The sequence below is a fragment of the Canis aureus genome, chromosome 34 (assembly GCF_053574225.1).
Source record: "Canis aureus isolate CA01 chromosome 34, VMU_Caureus_v.1.0, whole genome shotgun sequence".
Classification (NCBI taxonomy): domain Eukaryota; kingdom Metazoa; phylum Chordata; class Mammalia; order Carnivora; family Canidae; genus Canis; species Canis aureus.
In genome coordinates, this window is record NC_135644.1 from 33814368 (window position 1) to 33832091 (window position 17724).

General features: G+C 49.2%; 1 long non-coding RNA gene across 2 annotated transcripts in view; it reads left to right on the forward strand.

Moving 5' to 3' along the window:
- Nucleotides 1-17724, forward strand: part of LOC144304760 (uncharacterized) — a 478638-nt gene that overhangs the window by 436492 nt on the left and 24422 nt on the right. The window contains exon 1 of one of the 2 annotated variants that reach the window (XR_013371723.1): nucleotides 5250-5291. The exons of the other annotated variant lie outside the window; for it this stretch is intronic. This is a non-coding gene — a long non-coding RNA (uncharacterized LOC144304760). Of the gene's footprint in view, nucleotides 1-5249; nucleotides 5292-17724 lie in introns of those variants that run through there. 2 annotated transcript variants of the gene reach the window in all.

Sequence of the window (17724 nt, forward strand, 5' to 3'; positions counted from 1 at the left end):
CAGGGGTATGATGGTGGTGGAGAGTGGGGAATGGTGTAGGGGTGATGGTGTTGGGGTATGGCGTGAGTGGGAATTGTGTGGGGCTGCGTGGTTTTGACAGGGATGGAGTCTGTGGGATGCCATTGGGGATGATGATGTAGGGGGATGGAGTGGGAGTGGTGAATGATGGGTATGTCGTGGGGGGCCTGTGGAAAAAGGGCATCTCCTTCCTCTAAGATGCACAAGGAGACATCTACAGTTAAAAGCGACTAGTCTGGGGTTTGCAGTGACACCTGCCCCTGGGGCACCATGTGGTCAGTGCAGGGCCCTGGCTGGACTGGGGGCATTATCTGGGGGTCATTATACTATGTATGTTTTCAAATTGCAAATTGTCTCAAATGAAATGCATAGAATTTAGAAATATGTAAAGCACCGAGAGTGGGTGTCACTCTGACCCGTCCGACCCTCATGGGATTGATGTGTGTTCTGCTCCAGCCACGGCAATGGCGCCTGGCCCCCAGGTCTGGTTCCTGCCCCCCACGTCCCCCACCCCATGCCCTGCTTCTCAGGGGGCCATCCCTCTCTCCTTTGGCGTTCAGCTCACATGGCAACCCCTGGAGGCCCCATCCTACTGGCGTCCTCATCCCCGAGGCACCGGGAGTGTGGGCACGGGGTCATCCCCAGCATCCTACCATGGAGCAGTGTTTTGTTGGCTGCTATTGCTCCCCCCGGCCTCAGAAATCCGTTTTCCCTACCCAGAAGGCCCCGGGGCCTCCCTCAGGGCCCCGACGCCCCCTGGCCCAGCAGCCTCACCCGACCCCCTAACCATCCCAAAATACGGTGTGGCTTCCGAATGTCCTGATGACGTCCAAGTCTACCTGGGTGACGTCCCTGGAGGAGACCAGGACCTCCTCCTTCATTTCCTGTGGGAAAACTGGGGAGGAGGTGCAGGCATCAGGGACACAGACCCCCATCTGTCACGAGCTGCCATGCTGGCCAGGGAGCCCTGGGGCCACCATGGGAGTGTGTCCTGCCAAAACCTCCTTCCTTCCCCTAGGAGGCTGGGCATGGCAGGAGTGCCCACCATGCCCGTGGGACCTGTGTGAGGGCCTGTGCCCAGCTGTTGTGGGCCATGAGGTGACTGAGGGTCAGCCTGGATGGGAGGGGATAAGGGTTCAGCCCAGGTGGGAGGGGACATGGAGATGTTGTGCCCAAGATTGCGAATCCAAGAAACCACTATGGAGCTGACACTGATGCAAACCGACAAGGGTTGATTTCCACACTCTAGCCTGCATCCAAGTACACCAGACACAGCGGAGCAGGGACTTGGACCACGAGGTGAGTTTTTGCTTAGTTTTAAGGGCTTGTATCGGGGACCTCCAGAAGGGCTGGAGTAATTCCTCAAGTTCTGTTTACATTTTGATATGGGGCCTTCAAGGGCATTGACCTCTGTTCCCATTCTAATAGGCGCCTCCATCCCGTGGCGTGGGCTCAGTTCTTATTCTATAGTGGGGGTTTCTAGGACATGAAGCTGTAAACTTTTGTTTTTTTCCTGTAACTGAAGTAATGTAAATTTCATCTCTTCTTCACAGGGGCCTGGGATGGCTGGACGTGTTCGAACGCTGAACTTAAAGCGGAAAGGCCTTCATTTTTTCAGCCTCCTTGCGTCCCATCGCATCCTATCTAGCTCCTTTCCCCTTCCCCAGACCTCCTGAGAGAGCAATTGCAAATGACCTCAGCGTGGCAGCGTGTGTTGGACAGGACCAGGGATTTGGGATCAGGAAGACCTGGGTTGCGTGCACCCCGGCTGTGCAGCGGGATTCAATGCTGCAGACTCTTATTCCCTAAGGCTATCTTGAAAACTGACTTTCACATAGAAAAGCTGTCCTTTATGTTTAAAAGATGAGGAGTGAGGCAAAGCCTTTTTTCTCTGCCCATCTGATTGCTCAGATTCCAATCTGAGATGTATTTCCTGTTAATAAGGATAATTTACTATCCATAGTACTATGGTTAAAATATTCTGACACAAGTAATTCAGAGGGATGAGGGTTTCTCATCTCTTTCTTCACAGCTCAGTCACTCCTCAGGAAATGCATCTTTATGGATTTGGAAAGAACTGAGAGACATTATTACCAATGGTCCTATTATTATGTGAAGGATTCTTCCCTGAGAATCTTCCCCTGTTTCAACTGACACTGAAACACTTTGAACTCTTTGGAAGACAAATGTGAATGAAATAAATGTTATGCATTGCTAATTTTAATTGCACTTGCAATATGCTGTCTATTATAATAGAAGTATTTTTATCTGATTTTTGCTATTTATTATCCGTTCCTGCTTTTCAGGTTGAGAAGGCATTATACGTTTTTATAAGTGTTTTTCTTTCCTTCTGATGTAAAATTCTTACTCTGTTTCCATCAAAGGAACTCTTTAAGAATAAGGCAACAGTTAATTAAACTATTCTTAAAATGTCTTCACACTTGGATCCTGATTCATTTAAGTCAATTTTCAAAATAAATCTTATTTATTAGGAAAAAAACAAAGATATATAGGTAAATTGAGAAGATAGTACAGAGCATTCACATGCACTTGCACTCAATTTCTCCAATTATTGATATATTAGTACGGTAGAAATGTTAGCTAATTAATCAATATTAAAATAGTCGCATTAACCAAAGACCATAGTTTATTCAGATTTCCTTAGTTTTTGCTAAGTTACAATCCCTCACATCACATTCCATTTGTCCTCCTGTTTTCTTAGGCTCCTCTGGATTGTGACAGTCTTTCAGCCTTTCCTTGTTGTTGTTGCACTGGAACACTTTGAGAATTAGAGTATTTTGTAAAATTTCCCTCAGTTGGGACATGTCTGTTGTTTATCTCATGATTGAATTGTTTTTGTGGATTTTATGCAGAGATATACTGCCATTTTTATTATATCATATAAAGGATAGATACTATCAACATGATTTATCAGTCTTGGTATCGACCTCATCATCTTGCTGAGGTAGTGTTTGTCATCTTTCTCCATAGTTAAGTGATTCTTTTTATTATTATTAATTATTGTTATTATCATCATCATATTATTTTGTTTTACATAATATATTTTGTAGAAGGAAGTTACTATGTGTATTCCACTCGTAAGAGTGGGAAGCTATGCTCATCAACATGAGAGTGGAATGTCTGCACAAATTGTTTGAAATTCTTCTACAAGGGAGATTTCTCTTCCTTGTGAGTTTCTTTTTTTTTGTTTCTTTTTCAAAGATGTTATTTATTTATTTGAGAGAGAGAAGAGAGAAAATGCATGAGTGATAGAAGCAGAGGGAGAGTGAGAAGCAGGTTCCCTGCTGAAAACGGAGCCTTCCTTGGGACCTGGATCATTATCTGACTTAAGGTAGAAGCTTAACTGACTGAGCCACCCCGGTGCCACTCTTTCTTTCTTTCTTTTTTTTTAAATAATAAATTTATTTTTTATTGGTGTTCAGTTTGCCAAATCAGAATAACACCCAGTGCTCATCCCGTCTAGTGACCCCTCAGTGCCCATCACCCATTCACCCTCAACCCTGCCCTCCTCCCCTCAGTCACCAAGAGTTCATTTCCAAGAGTTGGAGTCTTTATGTTCTGCCTCCCTTTCTGATATTTCCCGCACATTTCTACTCCCTTCCCTTATATTCCCTTTAAGTATTACCTATATTCCCCAAATGAATGAGAACATACAATGTTTGTCCTTCTCCGATTGTCCTACTTCACTCAGCATAATACCTTCCAGTTCCATCCACCTTGAAGCAAATGGTGGGTATTTGTTGTTTCTAATGGCTGAGTAAGGCCCACCTTTTCTCTATCTTCATCTTCTGAGTCTCCTATGATATGAATGTTATTGTTTTAATAAGTGGGTGACTTCCCTACATCTGCCTCTGTGGTCCATAACCTTTCTTGTTTTTAAGGCTTCCAGTTGGGACTGCATCTCAGTTATAGCATTTTTAACGTTGGACTGACTTGATTTTAGCTCTTTTATTTCTACAGTAAGGGATTCTCTAGTTTGCTTCTGTGCTCTTTTTCCAGCCCAGCTGCAATCTTTATAATCATTGTTTTAAACTGTAGTTAGACATCATATATGTTTATTGATGAACTTCCTGGCTGTGAGTACTACCTCATGTTATTTTATGGAGGAGAATTTCTCCATCTCATTATTTTTTCCAGAAAAGAAAGAAGGAAGAAAAAGAAAAACCAAGAAAAACAATAACAACTGCCTTCCAAAAAAACCCACCAGATTATTTTGGCCTGATTGTTAAAAGATTCTAAATCCCAAAATATGAAACACAATTAAACTACCATAAAAGTAAAAATAAGAAATATATAAGGTACATACATAAAATTAAAATAAGGCAATTAATAAAAAAGAATCAAAGAAAATAATTAAAAATAGAGCACAAAGTACAAAGGAATCTAGACCCTACTTTCCAGGCAGAGCTGAAGCTTTGCAGCCTGTGTGGTCTGGCAACTTGGGGGCAGCGAATGGTCTGCGTGGGGTCTGGGGATGGGCCTTGATGATGATTGTCAGGTGCACATCTGCCTGGGAGTTGCACCTGTGGGGGTCAGAGTCGGGGTGGGCGTCAGCGCCTCTGGGCTCCTGCGGGTGGCACTGTGCTGCTCCCTGATTCCTGGCCCTGATGGGCGGGATGCAGGTGGGGACACTGGGTCCTCTGGCTCTGGAGCTGAGCATCCCGCCCCCCAGTCTGCTGGGGCCTCCACAGAAGAACCCCAAAGCCCCCGGGTCTCCGTGGCTTCGCTCAGAACCCTGCGTTCACTCTACCTGCGTCCGAGCTTCTTTTGGTTTTCTTTTTTTATCTCAGACTGTTGTGCCCAAGATTGTGAATCTGAGAAATCACCAAGAAGCCAACACCAAAACAAACACATGAGGGTTTATTTACAAGCTCGAGCTTGTGTCCAAGTATAACCAACACAGTGGAGCGGGGACTTGGACCCCGAGGTGGGTTTTAGCTTATTTTTAAGAGTTGGTCTCGGGGAACTCCCGAAGGGCTGGAGTAATTCCTCAAGTTCTGTTTACATTTTGATATGGGGCCTTCAAGGGCATTGAGATCTGTTCTAATAGGGGCTTCCTGCCCTTGGACTGGGCTCAGTTTTTATTCTATTGTGGGGTTGCTGTGTCCTGACAGTGAGCATTCAGGAAGGAAATGATGGATGTGACTCCCTTCTCAGGAGCATCACAGAGAATAAATAAGGAGACTGAACAAAAAGAGCACAAGACATTGGGAGCTTCATCCATATCAGAAGGGACTCCTCAGAACCACAGGGTAAGTGAATGGGTAGAATGAATGGTAGGGTCAGGGGAGGTGAGGCAGTTGGTGGTTTGGCTTAGGTTAGATGTTAGGTGTTTGTGATTAACCTGATGGTTACGGATTAGATGTTAGGGTGAGGGATAAGGGTAAGGGTCAGTGGTTAGGAGTTAGGGTGGGGGTTAGGGATTAGGGAATGAGGTTAGGGTTAGTGACAGTATTTAGAGTTAGGGTTAGGGTTATGCTTTAGGGTTTAGGGCAGGAGGTTTGGAGGTGGGGTTAGGATCGCACCCTGGGCCAAAGACAGGTACCAAACCATTGCACCACCCAGGGATCCAATTTTTTTAACTTCTCAAGGACCCTCCACACTGTTTTCCACAGTGGCTAAATCTGTTCGCATGCCCACCAGGAATGTAAGGAGGCTACCCTTTCTCCAAAGCCTCATCAAAACCTGTTGTTTCTTGTGTTGTTAATTTTAGCCATTATGAGGGCTCTCAGGTGACATATAATTGTGGTTTTGTTTTGCATTTCCCTGATGATGAGTGACGCTTTGTGTCTTTCAGTGAGTCTGGTGGCCATCTGGCTGTCTTGTCAGAGACAAAGTCCATTCATTTATCTGCCCATCTCTAGTTGCATAATTTGTTTTTAGGATCTTGAGATTTATATTTCCTTTATGTGTTTTGCATACTAACTCTTTATTGGATGTGTTGTTTACCAATATCTCCTTTCATTTTGTATGTTGCCTTTTAGCTTTGGTTGTTTTCTTCACTTTGCGGAAGCTTTTCATTTTGATGAAGTCCCAATAGCATTTTTGCTTTTGTTCCCTCACCTCAGTGGCATATCTAGAAAGAAAAATCAGTGGCCAATGTCAAAGACGTTGCTGCCTATCTTTTCTTCTTTGATTGGTTTCAGGTCTCACATTTAGGTCTTTCATCCATTTTGAATTTATTTTTTATATATATGGTGTAAGAATGTGGTCCAGTTTCATTCTTCTGCATGTGGCTGCCTGGTTTTCCCAACACCATTTATTCTTATCCTGGGGTCAGTGTTAGGGTTTATTGAAGAGACTGTCTTTGTGCCTTTGGATATTCCTTCCTGCCTTCTTATCCTTTATGGTTCATAGATACAGGTTTGTATCTTGTTTTGGCTTTCCATTCTGTTCTATTGATCTAAGCGTCTCCTGTTGGGAGAACCCTGATTGCTGATTCAATTTCTTTGCTGGTAACTGTCTGTTCAAATTTCTTATTTCTTCATTTTTCATTTTTGCTATGTTATATATTTCTAGGAATTGATCTATTTCTTTCAGGTTCTAGGTTGCTGGCATATAATTTTTCATCATATTCTCTTATATTCGTTTGTATTTCTCTAGTGTTGGTTTTTATTTCTCTTTTCTCATCTGATTTTATTTGGGTCCTTTCTCAACTTTTTATCTTTTTTCTTTTTTAAATATTTTATTTATGTATTCATGAGAGACACAAAGATGCAGAGGTATAGGCAGAGGGAAAATGAGGCTCCATGCGGGGAACCTGATGTGGGACTTGAACCCCTAGGACCCCGGGATCATGACGTGAGCCAAACACATGCTCAACCACTGAGTCTCCCAGATGCCTTGCTCATTCAATTCCTTTGCTAGTAATGGGTCTGTTCATATTTTCTATTTCTTCTTATTTCAGTTTTGCTCATTTGCACATTTCTAGGGATTTGTTCATTTCTTCCAGGTCTCCCAGTTTGTTAGCGTATAATCTTTCATAGTATCCCCTTATAATTGTCTTATTTTTCTGGTGTTGATTGTGATCTCTCTTCTCTCATTTGTGATTTTATTTATTTAGGTCTTTTCTCTTTTCTTGTTGATAAGGCTGGCTAGGGCTTGATCCATTTTATTACTTATTTTAAAGAACTAGCTCTTAGTTCTGTTATTCCATTCTACTGTTTTGTTGTTTCTGTATTGTTTATTTCTGCTCTGATCTTAATTTTTTCCCTTCTTTTGTAGGCTTTAGTCTTTGTTTGCTATTCCTTTTTCAGCTCCTTCAGGTGTAGGGTTACGATGTGTATTGGAGACTTCTTTTTTCTTGAGGTAGGCCTGTATTGCTATGTACTTCCCTCTTAGGACTGTCTTTGCTACATCCCAGAGGTTTAGAGAAACATGTTTTCTTTTTTTTTTGTTTTTATGGAGAAACATGTTTTCATTTTCATTTGTTTTAAATTACCTCTTTAATTTTCTGGTTGCTCCATTCATTCTCTAGTAGGATGATCATAAACTCCACGTATTTTTGGTCTGTCCAATTTTTTTCTTACTGTCGACTTCCAGTTTCATAGCGCCTTGGTCTGAAAATGTACAGGGTGTGAAATCAACATTCTTGTACCTGTTGTACCTGTTGAGGGCTGATTTGTGGGCCCTGATATGATCTGTTCTGGAGAATGTCCCATATGCAATTGAACAGAATGTTTATTCTCCTTTTGGATCTAATATTCTAACTATATCTGTTGAGTCCCTGTGGTCCAGTGTGTCAAGGCTATTGTTCCCTTGTTGATTTTCTGCATAGACGATCGGTCCATTGCCATAACTGGGTGTTGGAATCCTCTATCAGTGTATTATTATCAGTGATTTCCTATACGTTTGTTGTTAATCAGTTTCTATATTTAGGTACTCATGTTGGCAGCATAAATAGTTGTTTGATCTTGATAGTCTTTTTAATTATGAAATAATGTTCTTCTTCATCTCTTCTTACAATATTTGTTGTTTCTTTTTGAGATTTAAATATATTATTTATTTATTTTTGAGAGATACACAGAGAAGCAGATGCAGAAACATAGGCAGAGGGAGAGGCAGGCTCCCCAAAGGGAGGGTGATGTGGGACTCGATCCTGGGATCCCAGGATCACACCCTGAGCCGACGGCAGATGCTCAACCACTGAACCACCAGGTGTCCCCCAGGGTTTCGTTTCAAATCTCGTTTGTCTGATATAAGTATGGGTCCTCCAGGGATCCCTGGGTGGCGCAGCGGTTTAGCGCCTGCCTTTGGCCCAGGGCGCGATCCTGGAGACCCGGGATCGAATCCCACGTCGGGCTCCCGGTGCATGGAGCCTGCTTCTCCCTCTGCCTGTGTCTCTGCCTCTCTCTCTCTCTGTGACTATCATAAATAAATAAAAATTAAAAAAAAAAGTATGGGTCCTCCAGCTTTCTTTTGATATCCATTAGCGTGGTAGATGATTTTCCCTCCCCTGACTATCAATCTGCTGGTGTCTATAGGTCTAAGGTGAGCATCTTGTAGGCAGCATACAGATGGATCTTGTTTTTTTTAATAACGATTTTATTTATCAGAGAGAGAGAGAGAGGCCGAAAATTAGGGAGAGAGAGAAGCAGACTCCCCACCAGGAGCCCAATATGGGACACGATCCCAGACTCCAGGATCACAGCCTGAGTCAAAGGCAGATGCTCAACCCCTTGAACCACCCAGGTATCCCGGATCCTGTGTTTTAAGCCACTTTGATACCCTATATCTTTTGATTGGAACATTTAGTCTATCAGCATTCAGAGTGATTATTCACAGATATGAACTTTGTTCCTTTGTGTTACCAGAAGAGTTGGTGTTTCTGGTGACGTTCTCTGGTCCTCTCTAGTCTTTATTGCTTTTGGTCTCTTTTTGTCCCCCACTAGAAGAGTCCCTCTTAATCCCTTACTGGACTGGTTAAGTGGTCATGAAATCCTTGATATGTTGACTGTCCAGAAAATCTTTCTCTCTCCTTCTCTCCTGAATGACACCCTTGCTGAAGCAAGAATTCATACAAATTGGACTCCAATAAAAAGGAATTTAAAAAGATAAAATAAATATTTGGTCTTATGATTGAGGAAAATGGCATTTAGGAGGAAAACCAGAAGCTAAGAGAGAGGAGGACAGATTTCACCGTCCGTAGCCCTCACAGGGACATGGTGTCCTTTCCATGAAGGGGCCTCCCTTCCGTAGGATTCTTCCTGCACCTCTGTGCTCTTTGTTGGAAACCAGCAAGCACATCTCTGTATCTCTAGCACCTCTGCAGTCATGGTTTATTGCATCTTCCATGTATCCTACTGGGGACAACAGCATCGTGTATGTAACCATCTGGCTCCTGTTAGACAACATTGGGGGGGATTCCGACTTCTGTTGGTTTTGGGGTGTGTGTGTCTATCACATGTAGCTATCACGTGCAGCTAGCTATCTGATCCTCTGGGTGGGTCACCGAAATGCTGAAATGGTTGGCACATCATTTCTGGTGTGGTGCTAGGCGGGTAGCTAGGCTCTCCTGGCAGACCCAGGGCTCCCTCGAGCAGTGACTTTCCGCTGGAGGGTCAGCTGAGTTGGAAGATCTGGCTTGGCCATATTCCCATGTGCGGCAGTGGGTCCTCCCATACGCTGGCTGCTTATCTTCTCCCTGATGCCTCTCCATCAGGGAGCCAGACCTTGGGGCCGCCCTGCCCATGCGGGGGGAGCCCTGGGGCTGCCTGTGTTTGGGAGTCTGGGTGGGGACTGGGCTGGGGTTCCTCGGTCCCCTGTGCTGCTTGGCCTTCAGGATGAGCCCCATACTCACCCAGCCCCTACTCACTAGAGCGAGGCGGGTTCCCTCCACACCCTGGTGTGAGAGATCTAGCACCACAAGTTGTGCACGCCGAGTACACCTTGTGAGGGTGGCCCACGTGCGTGAGCTGCAGTGTGGGACCCAGTATATTTAACAAAAATCCCTTACCTCTGGACAAGCAGAGCAGGACTGATTCCATTTTGTGCTCCACCTGTCATCTTCCTTATGACCCCACATGACTTGCTTATAGCTTAAGGTGCTGCCCCACCCGACTCAAGCTGCTGGGCACACCCTAATTCGAAAATGGCTCATAACAATGTAACCCTGGTTTGTGCCCCATAAAACTGCATGCCAATTCTGACTAAAGTAATAGGCCAGTTCAAGTCGATACTATAGGGTAAAGTGTAATTCAATCGGCCACCTGCATGTGGACCGACATGACTACACATCTTTCAGCATTCCCATGGGCCACTGGCTCCTATAAAGCTGCTACGCCTCTTAGTCTCGGTGTCCAAGTCCCTACTCCTCTGTGTCCGGTGCACTTGGACCCAAGCTCCAGCTTGTAAAGAAACCCTCGGGAGTTTGCATTGGTGTGGGCTCCTTGGTGGTTTCTCGGATTCGCCATCTTGGGCACAACACAAGGCCCTGTTATCCTGACATCCCTTCCAGGGCCACGCTATCGCCCCGCAGGTCCTCTGTGCCCCAGGCACACAGGCACAGGGGTTCGGGGAGGGGAGGAATTGCCCTGGAATCCGGCCAGCCCCGGCCCCCTGGACAGAGGGAGCACAGACCTCCCAGGTCACTTTCCACAGACCCTGGTGACCTGAGTCTCCCTGGCTGTCACACTGTCCCATCCCTCCTGGCCTGCGGGGCACAGGCTGAGTCCCAGTAAAGTCTGTGGGGCCTGACTCTGGCGTCTGGCCACCCCTGGAATGCACGTGGGGATGTCAGCTGGGTGTGCCTGGCAGTGCCACTGCAGGGGCTGTTTGGGGCGTGGATGTACCCCCTCCTCCTCTCTCGGGGTCTCTCCTCACACTCTGCACAGAGTTCTGGGAGACACAGAAAGGGGCTGGCTGTGCATTTTCGCACCACAACACTCTGTTGACTTTCTACACCAAAAGGGCTCAGAGCCGAGGGTGTGCGCCTTCCCCTGGGGAGGGAGACCATTCTGTCCTTTAGGGGAGGGCAAGAATCACATGTGGGGTGGGGTCTGGTGCTGGAGTCCCCCACCTCGGAACATGTTTCGACACCGGGTGCGGACGTGTCCTGAGGTTTCAGCCTGAGAGACTGTTCTTAGTACAGCAGAGCTGACCTGGACTTGCAGGTCATGGGCTCCTGCGCTGGGTCCCCGCAGGGCAGCTGGACCCCGGACTTGGGCCCCCTGGGGCCCCAGAACCTGGTGGAACCGTGCTCCTGGTGTTGGTGTGGGTGGGGCCCACCGCCTACCCCTCCTCTCCCCAACCTGGGGTGTCCCGGCATCCCCAGGCCTGCCCTAGTTCAGCGACCTAGGCACGTGTCGGGCACGCCCAGGGCCCAATAGGCCACATCCAGCTGTGGGAGGACTCTCTCAGCCTGGGGCCAGAATCCAGGGCTGGCCAGGGCCATTGGGGGGTTGTATCCCATTAGTCTTTGTGTTGGGCCTGGAGGGGCTCAAATCCCCACAGCCCCCACAGAGTTCGGGGCCAGGCCAGCCAATGTCCCTCTGGTTAGGGGCTGGTGTCCGATGCAGGGTGTGCCGCCCTCCAGGAGGGACAGTGGGTGGAGGCAGGGCACAGTGGGTCCTCTGCACCACTCACATGCACCCACCCTGTCAGGGGCTCACTGCCTTCCCTCCTTCATGCCACCCCTGGGTACTCTATGGAAAACCCGGTCTTCTGATGGGAGCGGGGTGTCCAGAGATCCCTGGTGAGGCTGAGTATGTCCCACAAGGGGCAGCTGCACTGAGTCCTTGCTGGGGGCAGATGGTGGGGGGGTGGATGTTGTGGGGGCAGGGGCGTGATGGTGGTGGCGTGTGGGGTATGGTGTAGGGGGGATGGTGGGGGTGTGGTGTGGGTGGGGATTGTGTGGGGCTGTGTGGGTGTGAGGGGGATGGTATAGGTGGGATGCCATTGGGGATGATGATGAAGGGGGAAGGTGTGGGGGTGGGGAATGAGGGGGGATGGCGTGGGGGGCCTGCCGACATAGGGCATCCACATTCTCTCAGATGCACACGGATACGTCTACAGATAAAGGCGACCTCAGTCTGGGGTTTGCTGTGACACCTGCCCCTGGGGCCCCGTGTGGTCAGTGAAGGGCGCTGGCTGGACCGGGGGCATTATCTGGGGATCATCATACTAGGTATGTTTACAAATTGCAAATTGTCTCAAATTAAATGCATAGAATTTAGATATATATAAAACACCAAGTGTGGGTGTCTCCCTGACCCGTCCGACCCTCATCGGATGGATGTGTGTCCTGCTCCAGCCACTGCCATGCCGCCTGGCCCCCAGGTCCATTTACTGCCCTCCACGGGCCCTACCGCAGCCCCCTGCTTCTCAAGGGGCTGTCCCTCACCCCTTTGGGGTTCAGCTCCCATGAAAACCCCTAGAGGCGCCAACGTAGTGACCTCCTCATCCCCGAAGCCCCGGGTTTTGGGGCACGGTGGTCATCCCTGGCACCCTACCGTACAGTGGTGTGTTGCTGGCTGCTGTTGCTTCCCCCGGCCTCTTAAGCCCTGTGTTCCCTACCCAGAAGCCTCTGGGACTCCCCTGGGGCCCTGAAGCCCCCTGACTCAGCAGCCACACCCCACCCCCTAGCAATCCCAAAACATGATTTGGCTGCCGAACGTCCTGTTGATGTCCAGGTCTATCTGCATGATGTCCCTGGAGGAGACGAGGCCTCCTCCTTCATTTCCTGCAGGAAAACCGGGGAGGAGGAGCTGGCATCAGGGACACAGACCACGGCCTGTCCCCAGCTGCCATCCTGGGCAGGGAGCCCTGGGGCCACCATGGGAATGTGTCCTACCGAAACCTCCTTTCTTCTCCTGGGAGGCCGGGGACAGCCAGAGTGCCGACCGTGGCCGTGGGACATCTGTGAGGGCTTGTGCCAAGCTGCTGTCGGCGGGAGGTGACTGAGGGTCAGCCTGGGTTGGAGGGGACATGGGATCAGCCCAGGTGGGGAGGGGACATGAGGGTCTTGTGCCCAAGATTCTGAATCGGAGAAAGAAATAAGGAGCCAACACCAATGCAAACACAGGAGGGTTGATTTACAAACTCGAGCTTGGGTCCAAGTATACCCCACATAGTGGAGCAAGGACTTGGACCCCGAGGTGGGTTTTAGCTTAGGTTTAAGGCCTGGTCTCAGGGACCTCCAGAAGGGCTGGAGCAATTCCTAAAGTTCTGTTTATATTTTGATATGAGGTCTTCAAGGGCATTGAGCTTTGTTCTCATTCTAATATGGGGCTTTCTAATACACCTTAGGCTGTAACGTGTTTTTTTCTTTTTTTCCTGTAACTGACGAAATGTAAATTTTAGCTCTTATTCACAGGGTCCTCGGATGGCAGTTCTTGTGCTAACAGTGAACTTAAAGTGGAACGGCCTCAATTTTCTCAGCCTTCCCACAGACAAGTGACTGAATTTTAAAACTCCAAATTTTAGGGGCTGCCCTGGTGGAGACCTGTGCTCTTCCTGCCTGGGAGGGTGTCCTCGCACTCCTGGCCTTTGCTGGTCTGTCCCAGGAACAGGGCCCTGTGACTGCACAGGGGTTTGCAGCTTATGGCCACACAGGGCAGACAGTTGGCCCGAGTGCGCTGCTCTCAGCCGGGTTCCTGCTCCTGTGCCTGGGAACAGTTGGCGCTACTATCCTTGGGACCCTTGGGATCCTGAGCCCGCCCTGTTTCTCCAGGGACTGCCCCCTACTTCTCCACCTGAACACCTTAAGGCTGGTGTGTCCCCCACTCTAGGAGACTTCTGAAAGTTCAGATTTTGTGCACTGCTGCTTATAATATTGTGCGTAGACCCTTCAGTTGACTCTCTGCCCTTTTGGGATCCGGGGCTGTGTCTCCCAAAGATCAACTGATTGATTGTTTTTAAGATTTTATTTTTCTGTAATCTCTACAGCCAAAATGGGGCTAGAACTTGCTACCCCAAGAACAAGAGTCCCATGTTCTTACAAACAACACCAAGCCGGTCAGGCTCTCTTTGCTTGATTGATACATGTTAATTGATGCAGGGGTCTTGCATGTGTCAGGGCAGAAACTGAGCCCACGCTTTGAGGTGTGGTGGTGTCATTTGGACCTGATCAATGTGAAAGAAACCATAGCTTCCCTGGGAGCCCAGGGAGCAGGGCCCACACACGTGAATAGTTGATAATTTCCTTTACTGTAGTAGTTATTTTACTGACTATTTATTTAAAGTGCTATTCAATGGTAAATGTCAATCTAGGATTGGGATACAGTGAGAATGTTCTAGGATTCGGAGGTAACTAAAGCTTCCCGTCCAGGACTTAATGTTCCAGGTGGATGCAGAGATAGGCAAGGAAGCAAAGAGTTATGAAACATGGCAGTGGGGTGCCTGGCTGGCCTGGTTGGGGGATTGATCTCAGGGTTGTGAGTTTGAACTCCATGTTGGGTATAGAGAGGACATGAAACGAAAATATTTAACAAATAATAAATGGATGAACAAATAAAGCATGACATCAAAGGTAAGTGTTTGCCAATGTCTCACCTGCGAACTATTCTTGATCGCCCCACTTGTCCTACTTGGCCCAGATGACGTCCACCACAAGGGATAGTACTGCCCCAGTGTAAGTGGGCGTCTTTCATTGTAAGACCTGTGGTTCCCCTCGTTCTGCAGGGAGAGAAGAGCCGTGAAGCCACAAGTTCGGGGGATCAGCATACACCTAGGCAATGACCAATTCTGAACCCGGTAGCCAGAGCTCGGCCTCCTTTTAGGATGCGGTGTCATAACGAAGCCTCTTTGGTCATTGTCTTGGATGCAGGGTGGAGGCTAAACTAGAATTAGGAAGAACAAAAGAGGAGGAAAACCAGAAGCTGAAAGAGAGGAGGACAGATTTCACCATCTGTAGCCTACACAGGGACCTGGTGTCCTTTCCTAGAAGGGACACCCCCTCCGTAGGATGCTTCCTGCCTCTCTGTGCTCCTTTTTGAAACCCAGCAGGCACAGCTCCGTGCCTCCAGTACCTCTGTAGTCATGGTTTATAGCGTCTACCATGTATCCTATTGGGGACCACAGCATCGTGTATGTAACTATCCGGCTGCTGTTTGACAACATTGGGGGGATTCCGACTTTTGTTGGTTTTGGGTTGTGTGTGTGTCTATCACATTCAGATATCACGTGCAGCTATCGGATCCTCTGGCTGGGTCACCCAAATGCCGAAATGGTTGGCACAACATCATTTCTGGTGCTGGAGCTGGGCAGATAGTTGGGCTCTCCTTGCCGACCGGGGCTCGCTCCTGCAGTGACTTTCCACTGGACGGTCAGCTGAGCTGGAAGGTCCAACTCAGCCAAATTCCCATGTCCTCAGGGGGTCCCGCTGAGCGCCTGCTGTTTCTCTTCTCCCAGATGCCTCTCCAGCAGGGAGCCAGACCTCAGTGCCGCCCTGGGGGGAGATCCTGAGGAGCTGGCTGCCCATGGCGGGGAGCCCTATTGCTGCATGTGTATGGGAGTCGAGTTGGGGTCTGGGCTGGGTTCTCGGTCCGCTGTGCTGCCTGGCCTTGTGGCGATCCCCATGCTCACCCAGCCCCTACTCACTAGGGCGAGGAGGGTGCCCTCCACATGCTGGTGTCAGAGATCCAGCACCACAAGGTGTGCAGGCTGAGTCCACCTGGGGAGGGTGGCCCAGGTTCATGAGCTGCAAGTGTGGGACCCAGGAAAGTTAACAAAAATCCCCTACCCCTGGACAAGCAGAGCAGGACTGATTCCATTTTGTGCTACACCCACCTCCTCCCCTATGACCCCCACATAGCTGCTTATTGCTTAAGGCGCTGCCCCACCCTAGTCAGGTGGCTAGGCACACCCTAATCGGAAATCTGCTCATAACAATGTAACCCTGCTTTGTGCTCCCCAAAGCTGTGCGAGGATTCTGACCAAAGTAATAGGCCAGCTCAAGTGGATACTATTTGGTCAGGTGTAATTCAATTGGCCACCTGCGTGTGGACCAGCATGACTGTGCAATTTTCTGTATATCCCATGGGCCACTGGCCCCTATAAAGCTGCTATGCCTCTTAGTCTCAGGATCCACGTCCCTGCTCCGCTGTGTTTGGTGAAATTACACCCAAGCTCCAGCTTGTAAAGAAACCCTCGGGAATTTACATCAGTGTGGGCTCCTTGGTGGTTTCCCTGATTTACAATCTTGAGCACAACACCAGGGCCTGGTGTCCTGACATCCCTTCCAGGGCCACACTGACCGCCCCACAGGCCCTCTGTGCCCCAGGCACACAGGCACGGGGATGCGGGGACGGGAGGAAGTGCTCCGGAACTCGGCCATCCTTGGCCCTCAGGACAGAGGGAGCACAGACCCTAGTGACCTGAAGCTCCCTGGCTGTCTCTCTGTCCCAGCTCCACCTGGCCCGGGGGACACAACCTGAGTCCAAGTAAAGTCTGTGGGGTCCTGACCCTGGCGTCTGGCTGCCCCTGGAAGGCACGAGGGGATGTCAGCTCTGTGTACCTGATGGCGCCCCTGTAGATGCTGTTTGGGGCCTGGATGGTGCCCCCTCCTCCTCTCTGGGTGTCTCTTCACGCCCCATGCACAGAGTTCTGGGAGACACAGAAACGGGCTGGCTGTGCATTTTTGCACAACACTTTATTGACTTTTTACAGCAAAGGGTCTCAGAGCCTAATGTGCACCTTCCCCTGGGGAGGGAGACCTTTCTGTCCTTTAGGGGAGGGCAATAATCACTCGGTGTGAAGAGGCGGGTGCTAGAGTCCACATTGTGGAACATGTGTGGACTCCGGGTGGGGGCATGTGTCCTGAGATTTCAGCCTGAGTGACTGTTCTGAGGACAGCAGAGATGACCTGGACCTGCAGCTCATGGGCTCCTATACTGGGGCCCCGCAGGGCAGCTGGATACCTGCCTTGGGCCCTCTGGGGCCCCAATACCTGGAAGAGCCTGCCTCCTGGTGTGGGGTTGGGTGGGGCCAACCGGCCTATCCATCCTGTCCCTACCCTGGGGTGTCCCAGAATCCCCTGTCTGCCCTAGGTTAGCGACCTGGATCTGTGGGGCATGCCCAGGGCCCCAAGGCCACATCCACCTGTGAGAGGACTCGCTCAGCCTGGGGCCAGAATCCAGGGCTGGCCAGGACCACGGGGACCTGGATCCCATTAGTCTTTGTGTTGGGCCTGGGAGGGGCTCAAATCAACCTAGCTCCCACAGAGCACAGAGCCAGGTCACCCCAGATCCCTCTGGGTTAGGGGCTGGTGTCCTGTGCAGGGTGTGCCGCCCTCCAGGACAGACAGCGGGCGGAGGCAGGGCCCAATGTATCCTCTGCACCACTCACCTACACCCAGCCTTTCGGGGATCTCTGCCTTCCCTCCTCCCTGCCACCTCTGGGTTCTCTATGGGACAATTGGGCTTCTGATGGGAGGAGGGTATCCAGAGAACCTCCGGGAGATTGAGCATGTCCCACAGGGGGCAGCTGCACTGGGTCCTTGCTGGGGGCCCATGGTGTGGGGGTGGATGTTGTGGGGTAGGGATATGATGTTGGTGGTATATTAGGAAGGTACAAATATTAGCCTTGAATCAATATTAAAATATTCTCATTAACCAAAGACCATACTTTATTCAGATTTCCTTAGTTTTTGCTAAGTTACCATCCCTCATATCCCATTCCATTTGTACTCATGTTTTCTTAGGCTCCTCTGGATTGTGACAGTCTTTCTGCCTTTCCTTGTTGTCGTTG